This window comes from Haliotis rufescens, unplaced genomic scaffold (genome assembly GCF_023055435.1).
Source record: "Haliotis rufescens isolate VD_foot unplaced genomic scaffold, xgHalRufe1.0.p SCAF_5, whole genome shotgun sequence".
NCBI classification, from domain to species: domain Eukaryota; kingdom Metazoa; phylum Mollusca; class Gastropoda; order Lepetellida; family Haliotidae; genus Haliotis; species Haliotis rufescens.
This window is the reverse complement of record NW_025964223.1, coordinates 55042557-55070041: the sequence shown is the minus strand read 5'-3', so window position 1 is coordinate 55070041 and position 27485 is coordinate 55042557. Positions and strand designations below refer to the sequence as shown.

Here is a 27485-nt window from a genome sequence, read left to right as displayed (position 1 = left end):
TACCATCCTCTATATAGCTGTAACACAGTTGTTTGGTTAAACTTGATTGATAATCAAGGACATTGGAAATTTGGAGCGAGTTGAAATTTGAAGTCACATCTGTAATATTTCAGCCATATCGTGATTGAAATTTGAAATAAATATGTCAAGATGACATTTTTCCAATTACCAGCAGTAACGATAGGTCGATTCATTGTCCCAAAGACATAAAGCGAATTGCTGTTATTTCATATAATTATTAGGGGGCATGGGTTGCCCAGTCGTCTAAGGCGCCGCGATTTGCTGTGCAGAGTTGCGTCCCTTGGGCACGCCAGAGACCTATGATTGTGGGTTCGAATCCCGGTTCGCCCCGATAAAGTTTCTAGGTTTGTCAGCCCTATATACGTGCTCGTGGGTTTCACCGAATATAGAAGTGGTAAACGTCTGAGACCTGCATCACTTTGGGCTTTCCTCCCACATTAAGCTGACACGCCGCGATATAACTGGAATATTGTTAAAAGCGGCGTTAAACCTCACTCACATGATTATTTCCGATTCAGTATTGATCTTTTTCCTGTACATATCTGAACATATTTATCTTCAATGCAGACGTGACGCCAAGCATAATCAGATGCCGTGTCACTGATTGATTACTAAGGTGTTATAACCTCCCAAATTTCCTTTATGGAAAATCATTCATGTCTTTCACATGTTGTAATCCACCATGTGTCTACCTGGATTATCTATTTTCGACATTTGGGTCAATGTGGTATGAAGAAACGCATCGTTACAATATGCTGGACGCAAACTTGAACAAAACGGAGTTACAAAAACCTGTATAAATCAAAGTGACTTGATTGGTAGTTACCCTTCAAGATAATCCAGTCAACACAGTATCTATTTGTAGTGAGTGAGTTAAGCAACGCTTAGGTCTCATACGGTTACGACTCTGATGGCATGTTACTGACAAGCCAATTATCATAACGTACAAAATATATGGGATTCGAACCCACGACATGGCCACACATGATTTGAACAACTTCCATAGGAATATGTGGCTAACCGACATTTATCTATAGAAGGGTGACATGTTATTTCGGATGTGTTATGTTGTTGTATCTTTCATCTCGAATAACACTGGAGTATATATTACAAAGTATTAAATGCTCTTCTCAATAACTTGTTTTTGGTGATCGTCTGACAATATGCATTAACTCACTCAAAGTTTAAAACGATCAATATCCCGGCCTATTTAGCTATTGACAGGCTACATTTTGTGAGGTTGTTCCCGGTACTGGACAGCTTCGCCCGAACGCAACGGTCCCCAACAGTAGTGTGTGGCTGCATGTGGAATCATAGACTATGACGCGTGATCCGATTTCTATTGTAACCAGTCTCGTTATTGTCCTTGTCAAGTAAACGTCTTGTGTTCGTACCTCTGTGTTGTATGTTATGTGGGCCAGAAGACCTTACAATTTGAACCGTCCACATTGAGTTTTAATAACCTTCTGTTTGAGCTGTTTGGGTTATTGACAACCTGAATAACACATTTCATATTTTACATAGCTAATGGAAACATATTTTCGAAGTGCACAATGTATCACTATAACAGTTTGTAACTGTACATGTAAATTGTCAACTGTTATACACTTGTATGTATGTCTCATCTGTGTATAATGGTAAAATAATGTTGTGTATGTATATTTCTACTAGGGCTGGGACGAGTCCAAATTTACTACCCGGGTACCCACCCCCCTATTACCCGACCCTACCCGGGTACCCACTGTTGTCTCTAGAGATACAAAATGTCCAATCGGGATTTTTTTTTTTACCACAGCACTTGAAAAACATATTTAGATACATGTATTTAAACGATCTGCTCATGCTTACACTGAAGTTGACCATATGAAAAGTCAGAAGGAATGGGTGCATAGTCAGAAAGAAATGCGAACATTAGTGACTTGGAAGTGTAACCATAGAGTTCTAGATATGTTTTGTCATTAAACTATATATCACATGACCAACCATGTGTCCGGGTAGTCCTGTGGGTCCCCGGGTCCTACTCAGTACCCACCCAACCCGGATACCTGTCTTACCCGTCCCAGCTATCACGTGTATTTGTCATGCGTTTTCTCTTACGAGATATGATTGGTTATCGCGAAGTGCACTTGCGCAGAAGCGGTTCTCTCCATTGCTTGCTGGGTTGACGTCAAGGTCACGATTCGAGAACCTCAACATGTGACAGGTCATTGCGGTAAATTTAAAAAGCAGGAACGGTACGGAAACACGAAATAATGCATATCAGCTGCGATAAACATTTCATATTGAAAATTATTAATAGGTTTCATAAAAGTTATTTTCAAAATTAACAAAATGTGGGACGTACGATATTTGATGCCCAAATTATTATAATATTTTGCTATGCTTCTAATTTCGTACAGTGAAATTTTCAATTTTCCATTTGATATACCCTCTTATGAAACACTTGAATAAGCATTGATAAACAAATTAAAATGACAAAAAGAATATATTGTCACCTAAGTGTATGGTCATTGTTGAAGTCCATTTTAAAGTAGTCGCTCACTGTCATAAGCTTATTTATATGAAATATTAAGTAACAGACATCAGCACACCTTATCCCTGTTTTCTTTTAGATCTATCCGAAAACATTGTTTATCTCTTATCACGCGTCCAGTGCCACACTACTACGCAGCCTTAAAGTAAAACGACAACACAAAGACTATACACCTAGTAACTGTACATGTTTTAAGATATATTACAAAAAGATACTACAACATTGTCAGGCTGTCTGTATTGATTTTGCCCCGACGTAATAACAAAAGTACCACCATCAATGCACATTCATAAAATGCCTAGATCTTTCTTCAACTACGTGTATTAAAAAGTTGTTTCCGAAAAAAACCCACCTCGAAATACGTCCAAAATTAATTTGAAGACTGGTACCAAGGTAGAATATGTTAAAAATTAGTGAAAAACATTTTTATTTTTTAAAATTTCTCCCGCCCGCTTCCTTGTTGGTTGAGGTTGGAGATGACAAACACATAAAATAATATAGATGGCCTAACGACTAAAGAAACATGTAGAAAATTTCTAGTCAACACCAAAACTCTATCTAATAAGTGTTGACTGTAAGTATTGATAACTGATGAGCAAAATCGGTAAAACAATCGGTATCAGCGAGGTACAACTGTATTATTCATACTGTAGCTAATAAAACATTAGGAATACGTTTTAACCCAATACAAAGATATGTCCGTCTTAATTACAATTATTCAGCTGTTTATACGTTTTCTGTCAACTTTACAGAAAATGGCACTTTCAAAATCCGTTCAGCGCCGTGAAATATTTGGAAGCGGACGTGAAATAGTGATCGTGGTCGCACGTTCAACTATAAACACCCTAACTCTGGATGATGTTTATTTTGAAAATGAAGCTGAAATAATAATTGGTTTGCTGCAGAAATCCTTAGATCATCCCAAATGAGGGTCTGCAGTGGCAAACGTTTTTTGTCGTGTTCTGCATGGCATATCGGAAAAAAATAAACGACCCCTTGTCTGCCACATTTTTGGCAAGACGTGTTCTCGAATATTTCGAAAAAAATGGACTTCATCAATGCTCCAACTTGTTCGTTCTGTTTTGATTCAAACGGGGCAGTATTAAAATTTATAAAGTTAGTTTTGTGCTTAATATTTTAGATGGGAAAAAGACGCCAGTACTCTAAGCAGGCCCTGGAGTTTATTAATAAATTAAGTTTATTAATAAATTAATAAATTCTACTAATATAATACTGGGATATAGATCTACATATTAATATAGTTTTTGAACCTAAGCATTTCCTTTCGTGCGATAATTCGAATTTTGATTCAACCAATATATACAAATTTTCATTAGAAATAACAGCTACGGGAGTACCGTTCAGGTGCTGTACGGAATTAAAATACATGTACGATATTAGAAGAAATTGCGTACGATATTACAGTCACACTGTACGAATTTAAGTGATCGTTATTAGCCTCCTTTGACTGAACGTGTGGTCAAAACGGAAATCGGAATGCACAACCGGTTTAATGGGGTGGCAAGATGATTGGATAACCTTTCGTCTGGTATGCCCCATGACGCAGTATCTGCATACAAAGCTTGGTGGTTGTTGAGACAGGCGACCAAAAGTGTACGATATTCGGAGAACTGACTCTATATATTGTCGAACTAGGCTCACACTGTTGTGCAAGTAGGTAAGTGTTGTTATATGTTATCTGTTTTGACCTAGAACGGGTGTTTGATCGTAAAGATGTGTAAGTTTCCCTAAGACCGAGAACGGGTATTTGATTGTAAAGATGTGTAAGTTTCCCTGAGACCGAAACGGGTGTTGGATCGTGAAGCGAGAGTCACCAGGGCCTAGATTTTGAAACGATCTTAGCCCTAAGATTATCGTAAAGTTATCGTAAAGTTATCGTAAGGAAATCGTAGGCTATCGTGGCCTATTTTCGAAACTATCGTAGCCCTAAGATATCTTAAGTTTGTCGTAAATCTAAGATAGCCCTATACCTGTCGTAAGTTTATTTTATCTTCATCCAAGATGGCGGCATACTTTTCCATAGATATTTTGCCAAACAATAAGTCTGCTTTACGTTCAAACATTGACATTTCATTTGGTAAAACTGAGTGATTCAAATTGACACTTCGAAAACAAAAAGAACGCATCATGGATTTCGCGTCAAAAATTTTCTCAATCGCGACAGCGATCCACATAACTGTGGAGTCGATAGCTTACAATATATTTCTATCCGAGTCCATGCAGAAGAAGTGTGAAACAACATACCTTTTCGATAATTTGGGAGGGATAAAAAGGGAAGGTGTCGGCAGGCTACAGTAATGACCGTGACCTCATTGATAACTCAGGGGGAGCTAATCTTAGTTCAAACTCTAGTTGAGAGTGGTTTCCCTTTGTACTCGCCCGGGACACCTTGCTCAATGGTACAGTTTTCATAAAGCGCAGAGTTCCGCTGTTATATTTTCTGGATCGCATTTGTGTCAATGCTTTAGTCTTTTTTTTCGCATTTGATAAAATTATATCAATCTACATATGTAAAAATAACCATAAAGGTTTCACATAAGTTTTTACATCTAAAATCGTGTGGGACGGGTGGTTTTAATAATTGAATTTTAACTATACAGTGTAGTATTTATTGACTTAACAAGGAAATACATGTGATCAAATATTTGTTTTCAATATCTAATATTTTTCTTGCAAAAGTAATTGTAATTTGTTTCGTTTTAAATTCAATACCTATGTTATCTATATCATCTTGAAAGACAAATATTTGAAAAAAAAATGATTAAAAACTGTTTGTTGAACAATTGCATTCTTTAAAAACATTGATTAACGGCATATAGATGTATTCAAGTAAATATAACAATTTACTGAAATTTTGACAGTAAAAGTTAAGCACAGATTTTCGTATCGACAAATCAAATAAAAAATGGGTTCCGATGCTCGTTCTGGTTCTCGTCAAAATGTAGCATAGTTTGCAAATTCCAATATATGTTCGCAGAAAAAAAAGTTTATTGAATGAAATATACTGATCAATATAAAATACACATTTTCAACACAATAATCTTTGCATTCAATAAACCGGTTTTAAAATATTTTGGTGTTTTTAATATTTAAGTCTACATCTTCCCGTTTTATGTTTAAAAAATATATAGATATACTTGAGACCATTCAAACAATAAAATCGTTGTCACGTTTAGGGTCAACGGACAAATACTAGTAAATAATCCTCAGCAATGCTGTCAGACAAGCCAAACATCATTGAACTACGTTCTGGAATAGATTTGACACATTACAAAGTATTTCGCTCCTTAGTCAGATTTAAATGAAATCAGACAAATCAGTTTATTAGCTCTACTTAATTTAAAAGGATAGAAAATGACTACATTATATGTATGTTTACGTTAACTTGTGGCTTGTTCCATGAGATAACATAACTTGACAATTCCGAAATTATCTCTCTTTGCGAACGAAAATTAGTGTCACTTATAAATTTTGAAAAGAATTATGGATCTATATAGATAAAAAATAATTTCATCATCTAAATACTTATAGCTTGATATTGTATTTAAGTCCTTGGTTAATTCGTGAAATATATTGGATACATAAATAACAAAACAAACTTAACAAGCTTAGATTGTCATAAAATCTTGCTTGTGGGTGCGCAGCTTCCTATACAATTTTTGTTTTGAGTGTTTCCACGTATAATGTTGGTGTTTACACTAATATAAACTTGACTTTTGACATAAACACAAACATATACAGTATACATCACTTAACATCAGACTTGAACACGCATGTTAAATGCTGAACGCATATGCTGTTCGATCAAAGGTCTCGTCATTTCATTTAGAATAACGTCCCTTACTTTCGTCCTTGACTTTGTACGCGATGTGTTTGTATCATAAAGTTCTGCGCGGTCACGAGAGGACCATTTGAAGGGAAAATTGTGAAGTATCTTTTGGCACATTATTTCCATTCTAATAGCTAAAGTGTGGTAACGCTATACTTATTGATTATAACATTTTTTGGCTTTAAAAAATGCTATTGCATGGCACACGAATGCTTTTTGTGTTCGGTTAGTCATGGCATCTTTTATCATAAGAACAACACGTCTACATGTAGGACATATGTAGGATTGTACAGAATTTCACTCAAATATGTGCATGTTAAACAATGTGACCTGACAATGTGATCATGAATTCCGTGTCACTTATCTATGTTGTTGTTATTGTCAGCAGCTGGGAAATCCCCGTGACGTCATTGGGAAACACCTCGCTTTTTCAATCAAACACAAATGAGTTCCTTGTCAGAGTTACGATAGGTATCGTAACTCTGAACGATCTGCGACAGGTTTACGATAGTTTCGAAAATCTATCTTATCTTAGCCTTAAGATATCTTATCTTTGAACGTAAGTTGTTAAGATTTATCTTAGCTAAGATCGTTTCGAAAATCTAGGCCCAGAGCGTGAGGCACGGTAACGGTATAACGAGACAGCGGTGGCACTATAGCGCGGTAATTGAGCGGATGGTAGAGCTCGGGCTGCGCCCGGTAAACTGCATTGTTGCCTCTGTTTTGTCTAAAGTAAGGAAGACTGTGGTAATATTTAAAATATGACCAGAGACCAACGAACTGAAACCCAGCTATGGAACCGATCAAACGATTGCTGTATGCTTGTACATGTTTACAACTATGTCGCCTTGGATGATTTACGACCCATTTCAGCGACAGTGACGGTCCTTGCCCAGCAGGCATTACAATGTTGAAACAACGTTGAAACAACGTCACTCTTCAACGTTGAAACAACGTTGCAAATTGGTTTCATATGAAAATTGAACTGAGGTTGACACTTCAACGTTGTTTCAACGTCAGATGTCAACGTTGTTTCAACGTCAGATGTCAACGTTGTTTCAACGTCAGATTTCAACGTAGCTTCAACGTTGTTTCAACGTTGATGTATCAGAGGACCCCTTGTAAACCTTGAAAAAGTGGGGTTTTTTCAGTACAGCATCAGCTCAAGAAGTGGTGGCCTCCCTGATATTTGAGATCAGTGAAATATTCTAGACGGTCATAATACACACCAAAAAACGAACCAATATGTTTTAGTTAAACAATAAATAAGCTGAGCTGTAGCTAGCTTAATTAGGGTGTTAACCAATTTCACTAACCTCAAAGAAGTGTGGAAAAAAACTAATACTGTAAATCTGGAAATTGATGCGTCTCCAAATTAATACGACTGCTGACCCCTAACCAGAAATGCCACTCAATATCAATGCCAAGGTCACTGATTGGTATGAGATGGCCTCAGCAGTGATAACTCACCAACTGCCCATTGTGTAATTCTCTTCCTTTGAATGGTTTGGGGTTCCAGCTATATGATGGCGGTTTGTAAATAATCGAATCTGGAACAGACAATCCAGTGATTGACAACATAAGCATCGATCCACGCAGTTCGGACTGATGACATGCATCAACTTAGTCATCGAGCCTGACCACCCGATCCTGTTAGTCGCCTTTTATGACAAGCATGGGTTGCTGAAGACCTATTCTACCCCCGATCTTCACGTGCCTATTCTTTGAATGACATTGTTAAATACTTATATCTGATGCAGATGATGAATGAACAACAAAGATACATTGTTTTCAAAAATTGTATTCAAAGATAATTAAAAACAACAACTTAAGTTCAAATATATACAACATAAGCTCTTCTTTTTTCTGGGTGGCAAAGAGGTCCTAGTGCTTAGGCCTTCCATCTCCCCCCTGTTCTGCCAGGGGCATATTTAAGAAATCGACTGATCATATCCTGAAGTTCCGTTTCCATTGTCTTTGGAAAGGTCAGGAGGACTGAATCTGAAATAATATTAACATGCAATTTAATACTATTATTAAGTTATATTGTGTGTATAACATTAAAACTAAAACGACAGATATTGTGTTATTATATATAAAAGAATCTTAATTATGAATATCCCCTAAGCTTACTCACTGAATGAAATAGTATCACAGATACATTTCCTTTTAGATTTCATTTTATGTGTACACAGTATCCTCAGATCTATATATATATATATGTGTGTAGTGGTAGCAAACACAAAGATATTATTTTAGTTTGAACGAAAGGTGTTATGTATACAGATCGCTTTATATGAGTGATGGTCTAATTTCTCTCATATCTCTATATAAAAAATATTATTATAATTACTTTTTACCTTTAATCAACACACACAAAGTAGTACATGAAACGCAGTCTTGGTTTTCTTCCCCTCATGTTCATTTTGGACATGGGCGAGTTTGTCATCATTCTGAAAAATAACCAGTAACATATCTGAGGATGCAAATTCAAAGTATGGATCGATGTTCTTGATGTACATATATAATCATTGACCAACTGATTAATGATTTGTGTGTGGATTAACACCACTTCCTTTTTATAAACATTCCACTTATCTTACAATGAGGCAATAAAAGTATATACCTTACAACATTTTCAAAACTCAAAAAACTTGATCCCTACCACTACTTGTACCAGTCTATATGGATCCATGGACCCGAGTTCTACCTACTGAGCTACTGTAACCTTTCACCAATTTCATTCTATTTTACCTTAGCATAGCCTTTTCCACGTGGCCATCGGCATTCGCCCCACCAATCCTTCTTAAGTAATTTTCTGTAAAAAGAACATTTGAACTTTATATGTGGTATGAAAATCATTATATAAGTATATTAATTCAACCAAAACTTATGGCATGTTACTGTTTACTTTTGTTTCCAAGCAATTCATAACAAACAACATTCTAATCTTACAATGTAATAACAGTGACATAACTTCAACTTGACTTACCAAGCTGGCCTGATATTCATCCTCTCTCAGTCTCCCCTCGAGAGTATCCAACTCATCCAGTGTATTGAGTTGCTCAATAGAGCTTACTGATACTGTGTCTGAGTCTTGATTCTGTTTCATTAGGTTCCTAATTTCCATCAAAAGATAGAGAACCCTTCTCTGGAATCCTGTGAAAAAGAAATAAATACATAACAATAAAAGATAGTTTGTTGTAGACATAGAATGTAACAGGTATAGATTCCTTTAGTATAACTCAGAAAGTAGCACAATATTTAAAGGAAATTGCAAAGCCATAAATACCCTAATTATTATAAGTTAATCTGAGCGAGTATGTCTGTAGGCGCATGGTTTTTAACATCAAAGTTGCCTTGACAACATTTCTGAAAAGGTACAATTACACAATGAAGCAACTTAATTAAAACAAAAACAAATCACATTTAAGGTGCTAACAGAACAAACTGGAAATGATAATACCTATTGGTAAATTATATCTTTACTTCTGTTGGAATGTAAATAATTTATCTTTTTTGCCAACAAACTGAAACACCATTTACAACAGTCGCTATTTCATGTCTTAAGACCTGCATGCCAATGAAATGAACAGCTGATGGTGGTAGACATGCATCCTAAACGATCTATAATTGACCTTGCAATTAATTGTCCTAAAGTCAACATTGAACATATATATAAATAGAAATCTACTAATGCATTAATTTTGGACACTATTGCTAATATTTTAAAATATTCATCGGAATAATAATGTTCAAAACTATCGGAGGATATATCTGTATAATCTAGTAACATTAATTGCAACATAATTTGAGTCAAATACCAAATATCAAATAGTTTCCACATTGACAGCAGATCAACCAAATCTGACAATCCACCCAATTTATTAAGACCTAAGTATTGGCACTGTAATAATTCATAATGTCTAATGGAACAGTTATATAATTTCTTCTTGAAGAGATGGCAAGTTATTAATTTGACGTTACACGTGCATTACACCCCGGACACCTATCCGCCATGTTTGTTCGATGCTACTAACGAAGCGGCACATGACAGCATCAATACTTGAAAAAATAGGGCGATAAAGGTCAAAATAAGCAGAAATATTAACCCGCTTGCATTTCTATGGTTTAATATGATTTAACTTTGAAATTGAACATCAAAGCGATTCATAAAGTCAAAATTTGGACAACAACACAGAAAAAGTACTCAAAAATAGAAGGTAAATGATGGCGTGCACCGACCTCATTAGTGACATTTCAACAGACACGTTGTATTTTGTATGTACATTGGTAATACTATTTAAACATTTACTTACGAAAGAAGTTAATTCAAGCCATTGTGTGTTGGGGCCCCCTGTTAATTTAGCAAGGCGAAATAAATAGCGTCTAACGAACTTAGAAACCGTCACTGAGGAATGAGCTCGTGCACAAATGGCGCGAAACCCATGTCATTTTAGCGAGGCCACAAAAAATGGCGTCTGAAAAAAATGGAAACCATTAGTAAGGAATGAGCTCGTGCACATACCTTACCGAAAAATGGTAGGTGTCCGGTATATTGCATTCAAAGCAAGGCATTAAACATTGAAAATCTACTTCATGCAACATACTGATTGAAGATTTACACTGAAATACCGTAACACAGAAATTCGATAATGGCGCGCGGCAACCTCGATCAACATGGCTACACCCGCTCCGTGCATCGGGTCCACATTTCAACAACTAGGCCCATGTAGATCTGGTATTTTTCAGTAACTTAACTCAAACATATACGGATAAAAAAAAATTAACTATACGTCAGTAAAAGTCAATTCATATAATCGCGCGTGCCGACTGAGCCATGTTGTAGCCCACTTACACAGCCTGCCCAGCCTATCAATGGACCGATTGGATGGGCTATTTATAATCTGTTCGTCAAAGGTGTGTGCGAAAATGCAACTTTACAGATCTACGTGTCATAACTAAATGACCATTGAACTACAACTCATTTTCAACATAAGAATGGAAACAAACATGCAAAGAATGTCAAATGTTACTTGAACTTACCTTCTCGATCGAGTATCCGCCAAGTTTTGAATTTTCTGCGCAGTCGCAAATCCACTTCCTGTCCTCGCTGATGCTAAATATCCAACTATCATCAGCTGCAAGTACCGAGTTCAAGTCCACGCGTCAAGATATTTATTTTTCAGGTTAAACCCTTTTCAACTTTTTTTTTTCAACTTCTCCCTGAAGATAACACTGAAACACGTCGGGGAATCATCCATGTTGTGTAATTATTTTGTGAATTTCTTTACATATGTGCACGTATATATATAAAAATATACATATATAATTTAATATACCTGGCTTGTTTAAATTTGAATAGGCAGCCTAACTGATCATTCTTGGGTTTCAACGCAGTGTTTAAACAGGTGAAACGGAGTGGAAAAGTATGGTGATTTGTCGATTTTCGAATAGGCGTACGTCTAATTGAAATGATGTACGTACGTCTTAAATTCAACGTTGTTGTGACGTCAGTATCACAGCCATGGCTCAACGTTTAAGATTTAACGTTGATACAACGTTGCGTTTTGGTTGATCAACGTCACAACCTAAACGCAACCAATTTTAAACGTTGATCCAATGTTGCGTGCCTGCTGGGTGGATTGTGTGGTATAAATGGGTAGAAGTTGCCATTTTTTATAAATAAATAGGTACAATAATAACTTCACCGACTGAATATTTAAATTTAACTATACTGAACAACAAAAGTTCCTGTGACATTGAATCAGATTTAATGCAAAGTTAGGTTTTTTATCAAATCTAAAACGATTTCGGTTTGCAACAGATAAAAGACTCCTGTAAGTGTTCCAATGGTTTAATTTGCCATACTGACTTCAGAAAATGTGTGATTTCATAAAAAAAAACATGAACATGCCAAAATGTCAATTTTCAAATCAGTAGCGTGTGTGTCCACCTCTGGTTTCGATGCAAGCAACACATCTTCGTCTCATGGAATGGACCAGGTGTCGCACAAAGTCCTGTGGGATATCTGTCCATGTGTGCTTGAGCATGTTTCGAAGTTCCTGGAGTGTCTGTGAAACACGTGGTTGACGTCGAAGGGGCCGATCCATCTCATCCCACATGTGCTTGATTGGTGAGATAACAAGGGAGCGGGGATGACATTCATGTTGTTTTCTTGAAGAGAATCCTGAACAAGTCGAGCAATATGAGGCAGGGCGTTGTCATGTTGAAAGGTAATGCCTGGGCCATGACGACGCAAAAACGGTAAAACAACACGGCCAATGATCTTGTTGCAGTAGGACTGTCCATTGAGATTTCCCTCTACCACTATCAAACGGGTCCTCTGTCTTGCTATCGTAATCCCATCCCATAACATAACGCTGCCGGTTCCTGTCAAAATGGGACGTCTGGCGGGTCTTCTGGTGACAATCCCTGCACATCTGAGGCAGCGACGTATGTTTTGTGAAAATATTCGTCTAAGGCCAGGGATGCTTTTTTTTAGTCACTGTTGCTGGCTGGAGTCGATTTCGTAGGTGTGTTGTTCGAATCCAGTCTTGTCCATTATTGGTTACGCATGGCCTGCCACTCCGAGGATGGACTGCATTTGTCTGTTGCCAACGTTGCCAACGTTGCCATTAACACCATGTGGTATTTCTCTGTGGACCTTAAATTGTCTTGCAACATCACATTGACTCGATCCTGCTTCGAGGATACCTTCGACGCTCATTTTCGGACAGGCGTGGCATTTCGTAATGTTGAATAATTGCATAATTTTTTCTGAGTTGTTTTTAAGTCAGCACGATGCTAAACCATGCATATGTAATCCCTTTAACGCACATGTTTTTATACCCATTCTTGGGTAGTGAGATGCATAGGGATTGCAAAAAGTCAACTTTTGCATGGAATGCATGCTTTTCTGTAGCAGTTGCGTTTTTGTGACTCGATTCCAAAATGTACTACAATATTGAAAACCAAACTTTACTTGTTTGAAAAATACACTAAAATATTGGTGTCACAGGAACTTTTGTTGTTGAGTATATGAAGTGGGTCATCAAATGTTTAATGTGAAAGTGTCTGAAGCGAAAATCTGTTTCGATTGCTTCCGAAGTTCCGATTGCGACCATGACACTTTGGAATGACGTCATATGTTTTCGCCTGCCTCATTGACTTGCTATTTATGTCCACTGAGCCCCAGACAAGCTTGTCATATGCACAGTGAGGGAATCCCCATCACCAAACGACATCAATAAAGTTAACTCGGGGTGTAAAAAGTGTCCAAACTTGAATAACTGGATGCATTACGCAGTTATAAAATATTTATACACTTATAATGCACATCACGCCTCTGGCTCGTCGTTACAGGGACACCAAAACTCTGCATTTCGTCTCACACATCTGACAGGCGTGCAATAGATCAGGTTCGTCCAGTGTGCACTGTGTGCACTGTGCCCCTTTTCCAGGCCACAAAGTTAACAAAAATTCAAAGGAGCCACTTTGCTCCTAAATGTTTTTTTCAAGGAGCCAAAGAGAATTTCAAGGAGCCAAGACAAAATGTAAAAAGTAATGACTTGTAATTTAACTGAGCTTCTGCATAACAAAACACAAAAAAATCCATCAGTTTAAATAATCAGTTTTATATCATGAACAAGAACTGTTGACGTGTTGCTGAAGCTTTTGAGTTTTTCAGACAAACAAGCTTTAGAACAGTGTGTCAGTAACATCATCTGACAGTTTACCGGTGCTAGTTGCAGGTTTTGGTTCATCGAACATGTCGAAAGACGATGAAACTTCCGTGTAAGCTTCGCCATTCAAAGCATTCCGTATTTTCTTGAGTAAACTGCGCATTTATTTCCAAAAAACCCACAGCTGTGTAGAAGGGGGTGCGCATTATACACGAAATAATGAGACATTACCGTGAGCACGTAACACCGGAAATACCATGTCAACAAATCCATACTGAAGTTCGCAAATTATTCATGTAATTACACTGTCTGACTATAAAAAGTGTTCTTTGTATATCTGGACTTATGTTTGTAACTTATTTCATTAATTTTATTCAAAATTCCTTTTAATATTGTTTCAATTAATTTCGGCGAAATCGTGTGTGAAGCGATCGGATAACTAACGGTTATTAACAGAAACCACGGTCAGATTACCGCTATTGACGCCTTGAAACGAACTTTAGTTGACAGAGAATGGATACATATGTCATAAATGCCATACTTTGACTCGTTTAAAGTCATATTTGTTTTTGTTGAACGATTCTATGTCAACAGGTAATTCTCGCGATCACGCGATCACGCGATCACGTGCGCATGAGCCTTGACGATGACTGGTCAGACTGTGTGTTCCATGTAAAACCATGTAATACCCGGTAATAGCAATAGCAATCAGCTGCTTCGCTTAGGGTTATTATTATTTCAAATATGTTTAGTAAAAGCTGCATCTAAATTAACAAGATATTAGAATATATTATTTCTGATAAAAAAATAGTTTCAGATACAATTTTTGCCGATCCTTGCATTAAAACCCTGTAAAGTTATATCATTGGGTGTGTCTTGACTGAATCACCGGTAAATTCCAAGAAAATATGTGTACAGCTGATTGCTGTGTCCGGCTTAGTTTACGAGAAGATACACATGGTAATCATAATCCCTGGATATAAAACAATGTCTATAGCAGAACAAAAAAATACAATCTTAACGGTAAATCAACATGTCTAGTGATTTTTTATCTCAAATTTCGAATTTGTACTGACCAAGTTTCTCATCACTCTTCATTTGCCGGACTTCGCTAAAGGGGTAGATATATCTACGGTGTAAGTTTTTTTCTGCGCTTGGTAGATCTATTCGAATTTTTTTCAGGGATGGAAATTTAAAAAAAAAACTTCACTTGCCATCGGACAAGTTTAAAGACAATTTTCACTTGCCTTGATTTTATTTTCACTTGCCCAAATAATTTCAAAATAAAACTTCAAATCATCAATATAGATCTATGTGTTTATCTCTTTCAACACCATAGGCCGGTTTTCCGGCCAAGCCGTAGTCACGTCAAAATAGTATATATTTTTATGGGCCTACCTATGATATCATTCATTTATTAAATCTATCACATTTCACAATGTCTGAAAACCGTATTCTACATCAATTTATCATTTTTTATCAATAAATTAAAAAATTAGTCACTATTTCCTGCGATGTTATTGAAAATATAATTCTCGGACACACATTTCGACAACGGGTCCACATCGAACATGTCAAAGAGCAACATAAAGACGTTTTAAACAAATCTTTAAATACATTATACAAAGTAATAAATAAAATCAACAAAAATATATCTAAAAGTAATCAAACTTACATCTAAGTTATTATTTCCATCTTTTTCGTGCGATCGCGTGTAATGTAAGTCAAATGACATCTCGGCTTTCGTCGCCTTAATTTGGCTTAAATTCTCGGCTATGAAATACGGTATTCATCATTTGCCGATTGTTTTGACCAGAGACCATATACGGTATATGGTCTCTGTTTTGACTTGTGCAAATATGGAAAAATACTTCGTGTTTTTGAACGGCGAAACGACCGCCACAGCTGTCACCTGGGCGGATGTCGTACAGCGCATGCGTGGGTACTAAACTCTTAACATCGTTAGTGCATTACTTAATAACGGAAAGTGCTTCCTTCATTCCAGGTATGGAGCTTCATATCGAAAGCGAAAACAGAACACATGGCCCAGCAGTGATCTAATCGATGTTATAATGTTCTGATATCGATTTTTTTTCACTGAAGTTACCGCACTTATATTAAAAACGATCTTTTTTAATATCTTATGACAAGAGATATTTAGTCGCCAAACTTAACTAAAGACAAGGAGCCAGTTGGCGACTGACATGAAAATACCAGTCGCAAAATACAAAACTAGATCGCCATGGCGACCAATTTAGTCGCAACTTTGTGGCCTGTTTTCACAAATATGAGCGATGTACATTGCCATACTTCTTCTGGTTGCCATTTTGTTCACTCATTCTGTGAGTCTTGAGTATTATATGTCGAGTCTGTATCAAGGACGGCCGTGCTACTGACATCAGAAGTACCAGGAGTCTGTGAAGTGGACGGGGTATTCCTTCAAACAGTAGAAGTTGTAGACTTGCTGGTCTTATATGTACAGGTCACTGCTGTTGATGTAATCTTTTGGCTTTCTTTATGTGCCACTATTTTGGCCAAGATATTGTCTTCCGTTATTGGCTTTCCTCCAACAACCGAATTCACACTGCAAACACGAAAACATCGTTTTTTTCTGTGTATGGTCATTGGACGGAAAAACGACTAAAACTTAATTAAAATTGATTAATTGGTTAGAGTCTAGAAAGTGGAAAAGCGTCGAGTTTTTCAAGCGTAAAATGGATGGAAAAACGATGCTTTTTTCCTCCACCTTGTACAACTGTTAACGACCAATCAGATGGCGCTGGTCCCCCGACGCACGTGATGCCCACGGCTTCCTTTCGGAAGCATTAGGTTTCTTATTTCTGGCATGCCTCCTCTAGTATCTGTCGTGCACATTGCAGCGAGATTTGCTGATTAGTCAGTTTTAGGATATGTAACATGTTAATGGAATTCAGACACGCGCAAAGAAATCAACCCAAAACATGTTACAAAGTTTATTGAGATAAATGCTATGTATAGTTACCTCTATCGGATAGTGGGTTGTGTTTCATTTGGTTATAATAGTAAATAATTTTGTAATGTGAAGTTTACACGATATCCGGCTTGGCCAAATCCAAACTATCAATAGTGACAATCTGCAGCAATATATGAATTTACCTTAGTATCTATTTGACACATCTTTATAATCACCTTTCATTGATCGACCAATTGATCAGTGATGACAAAGGCTTGAAATTACCACAGGTTAATTAACAACTTCAGAAATAAACTAAGCGGAAAAAGAAGGTATTGGTTGGCAATTTGTAATTTTCCTAAAAACAGCGATAACTAGTGGAAAGTGGATATTGGGAATATGACTGCCCAGGAACAGGTACCAAAAAACACCTCACCCGAACGCACCACCTTTGACGGCACTCGTGCGGTGACAAACAAATGGTGAAACAGGTTACCCGCCTATGGCATAAACTGCACGTGCATGTTAGCTGTATAAATGCGTTCATCTGCAGGGTATAACCACACGTGATGAAAACACACAAAAGAAATGCCACGACTGTCACAGGAGCAGAGAGAGAGAGAGCCAACGGTATGGCCGAAATGGGGTCAACACAGGTCCAAATTGCCAGAAGGTTTGGTTGTACACCATTAACAGTAGCCAGGCTGATTCAACGGTACGGGCAGACAGAGAGGACACAGGACAGGCCTAAGACAGGACGACCCCGAGTGACAACACCACTGGAAGACGGTCAGATCCGGCTCATTCGCCTGCGAAACAGATTCGTAACGGCAACGATGATGGCATCAACAGCGTTGGGCCATCCCATTAGCCAACGTACAGTACTCTCCGACTTTGTGCTGCTTGAATCCGAGCGTATCGTCCTTTCTGAGGAATGGTACTGATTGCTCAACATCGACGCCTGAGACTGTGATGGGCGAGGCAGGTTCAACGCTGGAAAGTGAGTGCTGTTTACTGATGAAAGTCGGTTTAACTTGTTTCGAAATGACGGCAGAGAACGACTTTATTGACGCAGAGGGGAACGTTTGGCTCCGGCGTGTATTAGAGAGGTCCATTCATTCGGCGGGGGAGGTGTCATGGTGTGGGGCGGTTTTTGTGGAGATCAGAAGACTGATTTGGTGATTATACAGGGAAACCTGAACGCTGTGCAGTAGAGACCAAGTGTTACAGCCAGTTGGGCTTCCGTTCTTACAAAACCAACAGCAGGGGACACTGTTTCAACACGACAATGCCAGGCCCCTATTACTGCAAGACTGACTCGGAACTTTCTAAACCAGCAGGACGTTGACGCTTTGCTCTGGCCTGCCCACTCACCTGATACGAATCCTATTGAACATCTGTGGGACCATCTTGACAAACAGATTAGAGCACCCCATCAGCCTCCCGTCAACAGAAGACGAGTGGCAACGGATTCCAGTCCACTGACGTAATTGATGAGGCGGCGTATCACAGCATGCACTGAGGCAGCTGGAGGTCATACACGCTATTGAAGGCAACTGTGTCGGCGATGAACTTGTTGTGTCTGACAGTTTTTTGGTGACATTTCAGACAACTTTTGAAAATGAAATTTCTTACCCCACCATTGTTTACCCTGAGCTTACATTACCTGTGATTACACAATTTCATTCAAACTGTGGTTGATCAATCATTTGTTACCCCTCCCTAGATTATATTATAATTCCCAACAAAACCTCTTCTTGTTTTTTTTGTATTGATCATGGAACTCGACCTATACTTTCTTTTGCCGCCCAGTTTATCTCGAGTCACGTTTATCGTGTCCGCCATTTTGACGTCTTGTACAACCTTTCCAGTTTATTGCTTAGACAATGGCTTGTGCCTACAACAGCCACACCCGTCGTAGTCGTAACTATTTGTTTTGACAGGAAGGAAGTTGGACAGGAGCATGCGCAGACACGAGTTTCCTCTCAGGAAGCTTACAAGCCTTCCTCCCACGCATGCGCAGTGGGTACAGGTCAGCAGCCATTGTTAACAGTTGTAAACAATGACAAGCAGTTTTTAATCGAAGCCATCCTGCCTCTCCGGGCGTGTTACTCGAGTTGGAATTAGCGTAGCCGTGCTTCACAGTGAGAATGTGAGACGTAAAAAGACACCCAAGTCATCTAGGAAGTCAGCCACCCCGGGGGCGATCGGGTAACGCAGAATCTTATGTTGATCTCCAGATTGCTGATACAGGGGAAATGTAAGAGTACCAGGGGCTTCCAGAACATTCCAGTCTTCAGTCCCGAGTCGTGCGACAGAGGGCTACAGTAAGAAGCAATGACAGAAGAGATCAACGTCCATACCAGACATTCCCTAGGAACTGGTCACTGCCCCATATCTGCAGCTATATCAAAAACATACTCAACATCACAGCTCCATCAGGCCTGACCCGACAACAATACCAGCAGTTTTATACTGACAATTTCCACCTTCTGCACAACCAGACATCCGTGAGTGACAACGTCTCAGATAATGACAGAAACCCTCAAGAGCTTCCTCCGGACATCCCCCCCACAGTCCAGTGTTAACCTTTCAGACATTATGATCGCATTTCAGTCACTGAAATAGACAGTGGAAAACCTACAAACGCAAGTGCAACGTCAACAGATCACACAACTGTCACAACCTCCACCACCACAACAACCCCCACAGCAGCAAATTTCTCAGTGCCTGAACGTTTCATCATTGACGCACCGTCCGGCACTCACCACGGTTATGGCTTATACTCGGCCAGATTTGCCAAAGACGACCCCTTCGCAGTGGAGCCCGAAGTTAACTTCCCAGCTTTGCCACAACAAATCTTGGATGGTACTACACCTGAGGTGGAAGTGGTCTTGGCTACACTCCGCCGCCAAATATGTGAAGGTAGAGATATCAACTTAGCTCTTCTGCTTATGCCAGATGATCTTTCTACTCCGTCCAAAACTATACATGTAGATGACATGGACTTGCTTCTTAAGGGGTCTAACAATAGGGATTCAAGATTGCGGCAGCCATTAACAATTGGTAACTTCATCATTGCATTTGGTCGCTATAAGGACATCATGATTAGTCGCTGGCCACGATGCAGGAAAGAAATGGACAAATATCAGCGCACCATCATTGGAATGCATGTACAATACCAATATTTAACATACTACCAGTACCACAAGCGTTTCTCAGCAATGGCAGCAGCATTACTGGAGCAGCAAAACTGGAAAGTCAACTGGGGAAAAGTGGATAACGAGTTATACAGAACAATATTCACGGGACGACGACTCAATGCATGTCAACTTTGTCACGATGTCAGACATTCTACACAGTTCTGCTCCCTGGTTTCTACCTCTCAAGCTACCAAAGCACAGCCATCACACTATGACGCTCCTGATCAACGGTGGCAGTCGGACAAAAGAGCTGATAGCCATGCACGAGCAATCATTATCCATCAAGGCATTCCAATTTGTAATAATTACAATGCCGACAAGTGCATCCATGTCAACTGCAAATACAGACATCTGTGTTCCTTCTGTCGTAAACCCCACTCTGCCCTGAAGTGCCAAAGTCTAGACACAGAAGAAAGCACCAGCAAAAGGAAAGATAAAACATCTTCAAAGAAGAACTGACTAGGTGCAACTCCCTCCCCGGTTTCCGTCCATCGCCTATCTGCCAACCTGCTCAACCATCCAGACAATGACTTCATGACAAGACTAATAGCAGGGATGACAAACAGATTCTTTACGGGTATTCAAAACCCTCCTGCTCAATCAAAATTCTGCAAGAATCTCATCTCTGCCAATAAAGATCCAAATGCCACTAATAACTTATTACAAACGGAGCTAAATAAGGGTTACCTCATTGGTCCGTTCACAGAGTCCCCGTTTCCCTATCATCGCATCAATCCCATAGGGATCGTGGAAGGCAAGTATTCTCGGAAACAACGCATGATTGTTGATTTATCAGCACTGCATAACGACCATGACAATCCTAGTCTAAACTCCCTCATCGACAAAGAACAGTACTTCCTGGTGTATGTCAAGCTGGATGACGCCATACAAATCATCAAACATCTTGGACGACACGCCTATCTGTGCAAAGCTGATATTGTGGATGCTTTCAAACTGATACCCATACATCACTCTCTCTCTGGCATCTACATGGTATCCATTGGGACAATTGCTCGTACTACTTTACCAGACTGGTCTTCGATGCAGATCCAGCCCTAAAATTTTGACCTTTTATCTCAAGCCATCTGTTGGATCGCAACCTACGTGTACCACATTCCTCATATTCTTCATCTACTTGATGATTTTCTCACAATTGACGCAAATAAGGACGAGGGCAATGCAACGATGAGTAAATTGCGACATCTCTTCAACGATCTCAAGATTCCTTTGTCACCAAGGAAAACAATTGGCCCTACGACATGTTTAGAGTACCTTGGTATCATCCTAGACACTGACAAGATGGAAGCACGACTCCCAGCTGATAGAGTAGCTAGAATCTTTGCTGTCGTCGATTCAGTCCAAGAGAGAAGAAAGGTCACCAAACGACAACTGTTGAGTGTGTTAGGACATTTAAATTTTGCAATGCAGGTAATTAAACCAGGTAGAGCCTTTGTTAGCTACCTGCTCAAGCTTGCTCACTCCGTCCCCCAACTACATCACCATGTCAATATTACCTAGGAGTGCAAACTAGACTTCTCAATGTGGTGTTCATTATTAACAGACTGGAATGGCATATCATTCTTCTACGATGACAAGATCGCAGCACCAGAGATAGAACTCTACACAGATGCAGCAGCATCCATCGGTTATGTTGCTTATTATCAGGGTAAATGGTTCGCGCAGCAGTGGCCAACAGACTTGCTCGATATCCTGAATGTGCCTACCCCATGTCTTCCAATCACAGCAATCACCATTCCATCTGCTCAGATCTCAACAAACTCTGGTCACAAGCACCCTCAACGAAAACGCAGGCGGTTTATAAATCAGGACTTCATAATTTCCTGAACTTCATGGCCATGTGTAGTGTACGCTGGTGGCCTGCTGCTTTGCCTCCTATCACAGAACAAACCCTCTTGTGCTTTGTAGCACACTGCTTCTACAAACTACATTATAAGTGTACAACAATCAGGAGCTATCTCGCTGCTGTGAGGTTTGCTTATCTAAGACATGGAATTGAGAATCCATGGTCAGTATGTAACACTCTTAGGCTAGAGACCATCATGAAAGCAATTCAACGGATACAGAGCGTGCCGGCAGCAGAGCGTTTACCTATAACTATTCATGTGTTGCGCAATTTGTGCTTCCAATTGGACAAGCGTTTGTTCCATCATTATACTAACATGTTATTGCAGGCTGTATTTAGTCTAGCCTTCTATGCCTTTGTGAGATGAGATGAATTCACTTGTGCCAAATATGTGTATCAAAAACATTTATCCATGAATTCGATTACCTTCAACATGGAATACACCTGCTTTGATCTGTTTCTCAAGCAATCAAAGACTGATCAGCTAGGGAAAGGTGTGACAATTACTGTACATGCAGTGCCCGGACCAACTTGCCCCGTTCAGGCAATGAAAAACTATGTTAACCTGCGCAATCAGTCTCAGGCCTGTGCCTCGGACCCATTGTTCCTCACCGATTGTGGTATACCTCTCCACCGTGACTATTTTATTCATAAACTACATCAAACTCTGGCGGCAGCAGGATACGACTACAAGAAATTCAATGGACATTCTTTTAGAATCGGAGCAGCCACTTCTGCAGCTGCAGCTCATGTACCAGACCATATGATTAAAGCCTTAGGATGCTGGAAATCAGACTGCTATGCTCGGTATATCAGAGTCGATAAGGGCTCCATAGCTGCAGCTCAGCGCAATATTGCTCATACTTAGCATGCTCAGCAGCCTGTTTATCCATGGCTATTACATTGTGTATATACTCTTTGTAGCAGTTTCTATGCAGGCAAATTCTTTGCTTCAGTGATAGTGCACTTATCTACAGTCAAATCTTATGGTTGACTCTTACTTTGTCTGACCTTGTCAATCTTCTTCAGAGTAAGCCTTGGCGTTATAGTCCAAGTCCAATGTTGTTCAGGCGTAATAATCCTATATGCCATTACTAGGTATTATTTTCTTTATGGGGTATTCTCAGCCAGCTGTATCATGGTATTTTATTTTATCCACATCTGGCTCGAATTGTGGCCTTACTATCCTCCTCAAATTGCTGGGATAGTTCCCCCTAAAGTTCAATAATCCACATCCAACTTGTATGCTACTTGTATTCTCATTTATCGCACCATTTTGTACCGTTCTGTGTAGTCACTCGCTGTGCTCTGAGGCTCAGAACTATAGCCAGCGTTTGATCCCAATGCTTGGGCAGGACCGATGCTCGATCATGTACACACTTAGTGCCAACGATTTAGCCGTCCAGTTTTGCCGTGTCATGTTATTATTTGCAAGTGGCCAAATCGTTTCCAATTCTTGGCATGATTGATGCTCAATCATGGGCACCCTTAGTCATACCTGAGAATTCCCCATACGCCAAATTTATAATTTTGTTTTTTATCATAATAAATGTTTGAAACTACTTTGTGTTTGGTTGTCGTTATAAAAGAAAGACATGTTATTCCTATTTTCTCAGATATTCAGTGAGTTACAAAACTTAGCAGTCACCTTCATCACATAATTAGGAGTCAGTTTTGAATAAATGGTAAGAAAACATTGATTTTTCACTACCCCATTCTTATCAAATGTGCTCCATAGCTTAACAGTCAAATTAGTTATTATTCTTTTGAACACTCCTTTCCTTTAAAGGTACTTGTTATTGAGTTGCATGACTCAATACGTATCAATACGTCAAACTTCCATTCATTTGAAATGTTCTCAAAGAGGATAATTTCATCAACACCAAAAATGACTGTCACGAAGCACAGTCGCATCCATAAGAAACCACAATCATACAGATTCCATCAGGTAGTTTGATGTCACCAAGACACCTAGACCATGGCCTTGAGAGGGAGAAGAGACATCTTCTTGCCAACCAGAAAGCAGTGAAGGATTATTATAATGCTGTTTCACCTCTAGTTAGACTGGGAATTATGTATATGGAAATGCTAAATGCGAAATTGGAAACAAAGACAATTTTTTGTACAGTGTTCAATCTTCTTATCTATTGGACTTCCACTTTAGTGGAAGCCTCGGTGGCTGAGTGGGTTAGAGCGCTGACTTTGTGTAATGTAGATATGGTGTCTCACTCTGGCAGAGTGGATTCGAATCCCTGATGAGGCTTAACCTCAAAAAGTACCTAGAAACTGTATTTTAATAAGAAACTGTTATCCAAAATATAACATTTGTTATATTTTTTATTAATTGCTTATTTTATATTTTCTAGTTAACGAATGCTGGATGTACGTTTTTACTGTTGTACAAGTAACAACATACATAGCACTAAAACTAAGATGTGGAAGTAAGAACCTGTCTCTTGTGTACTTTTGTATCGTTAATCATTATCATCGTCCACCGTTTCACAACATCTTTTTAAAATGACCCAACAGCTTAAAGACAATTGGGATTATCTCTTGGCCAGTTGCTGTACAAGTAGGCACCGTTTTCAGCCAATGGAAACATTTGTCATGCACCGCTGCGCCATTGCGCCTCTAGTTTTTTGGACATGCCCCAAAAATATTTTTGGTTTTGAATCCCATTATAGAGCAAGCGATTTTAGCACTTTTACTTAGACGTTTCAATACTCTCTGCGAATGTAATGATATTTCTTTTCTTGGGAATTGACTTAATATTTATATCCGCAACAAAATCGCAATCAATTACTTGCCCTTGAGGCCCATGCAAACAACTTACATTGTAGTACATGGCCTCATATTGGAAAGAGATTATAAGATCGAAAGTGTTGACAGTTCAGATCTTTTCTACCATTTGTATTCGTTATGACGACACAAGTATTCTGAAATAACAGGATTTGCCCGAGCATCTTAATACTGGGAGTCTGTATGACTCATTAGCTACACTACAGGGAGTTATAGGTATTTCGTAGGGAGTAATTTCAACAAAATAGGAATTGGTGTTACTTTTAGTAATAAATATATTTTATCATCCGTAAAAATATTATCTTGTTTCTCTAATACTGCTTTTTAAATAATGTTGTTATGTTTATCTGCTCACTACCCATTTGTTGATCTAATAAAATCGTAATGCTCAATATTTGTTATTATATTTGCAGATAACTTCTTGATATAGGCCTATTAGTCGACTTCTGTATGCCTTGTATCTTTTTACATGATTATGTGACTCGCCAGCCTCGGTAGTTTACAAAATAAAGTATCAACAACGTCTTTACTTATGTCGGGTTTTTTTAAACATTATCGGGAACAATAACGAATTCAGTTGACTTACAAAAATCAATATATTTCTTTCCTAAAGTCACGTCGCAAGTGGTAGTCTGTTGTCTCGCAACTTTGGGTACTATACTGATTCGTACTGTTAAAAACAAACAACGTGTTTTGCTTGAGCAATTCTTCTCGCAACGCCCGCTGCAATTTCGGTTGTTTCATTTCAACAGTCGCTGGTATCTGTGTCAGATAACTTTGATTTTTTTACAAAGGTATAAGGATATATCCCGCTCTTCACATTATGTAAAGAACTTACTATCATGAGTGAGTGAATGAGTGAGGTTTTACGCCGCTTTTAGCAATATTCCGGCAATATCACAGCGGGGGACACCAGAAATGGGCTTCACACATTATACCCATGTTGGAATTAGAACCTAGGTTTTCGGCGTGATGAGCGAACACTTTAACCACTAGACTACCCGACCACCCCTTTCAATCATGTGCCTGAGGGGTGGATCTCTTCAAACTGTTAGGGGGGGGGGGGGGGGGGGGGGGGGGGAGGTGTAGCCGAGTGGATAAGGTGTCGACTCTTCACGCCAAAGACCCCATTTAAATTCTTAACATTGGTACAATGTATGTAACCTATTTTCTGGTGTACCCTGCCGTGACGTGATATTGCTTGAATATTGCTAAAAGCGGCGTAAAACCATACTCACTTTCTCACTCACTCAAACTGTAGAAAATATATTTGAAGTATAATTATGAAAACGTCTTTGAATAGGGAGAAATAAGTATTTCTAAATGCTAGTGAGAACAGGATAACCCTATAACAATTAATGTCAAGAACATAGTGACTAATGAAAATACTCTAAGGCATTGTAAATTCAACAAGATCTCAATCAATACATAATACACTAATTCTGCATATATTTAGCTCAATGTTGAATTTAACAATGAGCCATCATGATTTGTTTTTATTACTTATTTTGGATGCTGTAGTCCCAAGCATTCTGTGCTTGTCGTACCAGGTGACTAAATTGTTTGCCTGTGACGGACCGATTATTTACTCACCGCTGTCATTTTGTTGAAACATAGATGAATAAATGATGACTAAAGATGACTCACTGGTTTGCCTGTGACAGACCCGATTGTTTACACACCGCTCTCATTTTGTTGAAACAAAGATGACTAAATGATGACTAAATATGACTAACTGATTTGCCTGTGACAGACCCGATTGTTTACACACCGCTGTCATTTTGTTGAAACAAAGATGACTAAATGATGACTAAAGATGACTAACTGGTTTGCCTGTGACAGACCCGATTGTTTACACACCGCTGTCATTTTGTTGAAACATAGATGACTAAATGATGACTAAAGATGACTAACTGGTTTGCCTGTGACAGACCCGATTGTTTACACAACGCTGTCATTTTTTGAAACATAGATGACTAAATGATGAATAAATATGACTAACTGGTTTGCCTGTGACAGACCCGATTGTTTACACACCGCTGTCATTTTGTTGAAACATAGATGACTAAATGATGACTAAAGATGACTAACTGGTTTGCCTGTGACAGACCTGATTGTTTTCACACCGCTGTCATTTTTTGAAACATAGATAACTAAATGATGACTAAAGATGACTAACTGGTTTGCCTGTGACAGACCCGATTGTTTACACACCGCTGTCATTTTTTGAAGCATAGATGACTAAATGATGACTAAAGATGACTAACTGGTTTGCCTGTGACAGACCTGATTGTTTACACACCGCTGTCATTTTGTTGAAACATAGATGACTAAATGATGACTAAAGATGACTAACTGGTTTGCCTGTGACAGACCCGATTGTTTACACACCGCTGTCATTTTGTTGAAACATAGATGACTAAATGATGACTAAAGATGACCGACTGGTTTGCCTGTGACAGACCCGATTGTTTACACACCGCTGTCATTTTGTTGAAACATAGATGACTAAATGATGACTAAAGATGACTAACTGGTTTGCCTGTGACAGACCCGATTATTTACACACCGCTGTCATTTTGTTGAAATATAGAGTTA

The 27485-nt window shown here is 38.8% G+C and overlaps 1 protein-coding gene and 1 long non-coding RNA gene across 5 annotated transcripts in view; one reads left to right on the top strand and one right to left on the bottom strand.

The window, feature by feature from the left end:
• The first annotated feature begins 4069 nt into the window (after positions 1–4069).
• Positions 4070–27485, top strand: part of LOC124125735 — a 47405-nt gene continuing 23989 nt past the window's right edge. Inside the window, exon 1 of one of the 2 annotated variants that reach the window (XM_046489109.2) lies at positions 4070–4228. The gene's annotated coding sequence lies outside the window, so the exon portion shown is untranslated. Of the gene's footprint in view, positions 4233–27485 lie in introns of both variants that reach the window. The other variant, XM_046489104.2, reaches the window with a different exon arrangement.
• LOC124113992 lies at positions 8193–9491 on the bottom strand. 3 transcript variants are annotated; one of them, XR_006857837.2, is made up of 4 exons: positions 9397–9491; positions 9159–9222; positions 8765–8857; positions 8193–8405 (listed from the first exon to the last, which is right to left on the bottom strand). It is a non-coding gene; the product is annotated as an uncharacterized LOC124113992 (long non-coding RNA). The 3 variants fall into 3 exon arrangements; XR_007218344.1 differs by having other exon boundaries at positions 9159–9491; XR_007218343.1 differs by having other exon boundaries at positions 8765–9491.